This window comes from Cornus florida, unplaced genomic scaffold, assembly GCF_030987335.1.
Source record: "Cornus florida cultivar Cherokee Brave unplaced genomic scaffold, ASM3098733v1 CherokeeBrave_3.0.0_Hap2_Chr04, whole genome shotgun sequence".
In the NCBI taxonomy this organism is placed as follows: domain Eukaryota; kingdom Viridiplantae; phylum Streptophyta; class Magnoliopsida; order Cornales; family Cornaceae; genus Cornus; species Cornus florida.
Genome location: NW_026775574.1, coordinates 60351747 through 60353522, shown reverse-complemented (window position 1 = coordinate 60353522; position 1776 = coordinate 60351747). Strand labels below are relative to the sequence as shown.

The 1776-nt window shown below is 38.6% G+C and overlaps 1 non-coding gene across 1 annotated transcript; it reads left to right on the top strand.

Annotated features, from left to right (window-relative positions):
• Nucleotides 1–310: 310 nt before the first annotated feature.
• LOC132305938 (small nucleolar RNA R71) lies at nucleotides 311–419 on the top strand. Its single transcript, XR_009481751.1, has one exon. It is a non-coding gene; the product is annotated as a small nucleolar RNA R71 (small nucleolar RNA).
• The last annotated feature ends 1357 nt before the right edge of the window (nucleotides 420–1776 follow it).

Here is a 1776-nt window from a genome sequence, read left to right as displayed (position 1 = left end):
GGAAAACACTTGATTCGCCAAGTTTTGATTGATCAATTGATCAAAATTTTGAGATAAAGACTTCATCTCGGCGGTTATATCATTTGAGTGGTCAACTTGATGCAAGCCAACACTCTTCCTACCTTGAGAATTTCTACCTTTCCTAGATGACAATGTTCTATGCAAAGAGTTTTCACTCATGCTCTCATAAAGACGCCACACGTCTTCCTCTTGCCGGTCTATATAAGAATCTCCCATTGAAGCATCAACCATGCCTTTATAATTGTCCGATAAGCTTTCAAAGAATAATTGGACCAATTGCCATTTAGGTATGTCATGGTGAGGACACTTCCTAAGTAATTCATTGAACCGTTCCCATGCCTCGTGGAAAGTTTCTCCCTCCCCATGTGTGAATTCTTTAATGGCGGTTCTCATAGCATTGGTCTTAGAAACAAGATAGTACTTTTTCAAAAATTCTTGTTGCATTTCTGCCCAAGAAGTTATAGAAAAAGGCCTAAGGTTGTTAAACCAATATTTCGCCTTATCTTTAAGGGTGAATGGAAAAAGTTTCAGCCTTAAAACTTCTTCTGGCATGTTCGTGTATCGAACGGTAAAACAAACTTCAAGAAACTCATCCAAATGCTTGTAAGGTTCTTCACTAGGAAGTCCATGAAAGTTAGGTAACATTTGGATAGTTTGTGCTGTAATCTCATAATGGTGTGCTCTAAATGGTGGCAATTGAATGCATGTGGGTGCATTATACTCATTAGGCACATAGTGATCTCTCAATGCGAGTGGTGGATTAGCAACTTGAGGTGCAACATGGACACCTTGGTTATATTGAGCTTGGTTAATGATGGGGGGTTGTGGTGCATACATTGGCCTTGGAATTCCCATTGGAATTTAGCCTTGTTGTTGAGGAGATTGATAAATGTATGGCCTAGGCATGCCTAATGGAACTTGCATATTATCATTTTGCACATTAGGATGAAGGATGCCTTGTTGGTCTATGTGACCAAGGTCTTTAACATGATCATCATTGAGAGCGTCCATTGGTAGATTGGTTCTATGTGAACTTCCTCTTCCCCTTGGATTCCTAATAGTGGATTCTAAATGCAAATCAAGAGGGACAAGAGTAGGTCTCAATGAACGACGACTATGCATGCACAATGCAACACGAATAAGCAACTTTCTCAATAATGCAATTAAACTTCACACCCACAATTTTCAAATGCAATGTATGTCAAATAAATGCCTCCACGTGGGCCCCCGTTTTAACTAAGGAGATTGAGTAAGAAGGTCTCACAATAGTCCTTTAGCACTTCAACTCCAAAATTAAAAGCTTAGCTTAGCAATTTTACTTAACAATTTTTCATTTTAAGCATTTTTCCTTTGCTTTGCTTTGCTTCTTAGCTTGGAATTACTTTGCTAGCTCCTTGTTCAATGCACCTAGTTAATGGAGAACAAGTTCAATAAGCAATCAAAAACAGAAAATAAAAAGAAAGTAAAGACACGATCAAAAGAGTACTAATCCTAATTAAATTTCACAATTCGACGTTGCCAATTTAAAATCCCCGGCAACGGCGCCAAAAACTGACCGGTCCTTGCCTTTACAACAAGGGTCGTGATACCAAGTCAAGCTTGAAGAGTTGTGAATTTAGGAGGTGGCCAAGTTTTACATTTATAAAAAAGCCACTACTACCTTTCTCTATATAAAATATAGATAGGGCGAGTAGGGATCGTCCCAAGGGATTTGATGGTGTATCGAATTGTGAAACTATGGTAATTAGGGTTAGT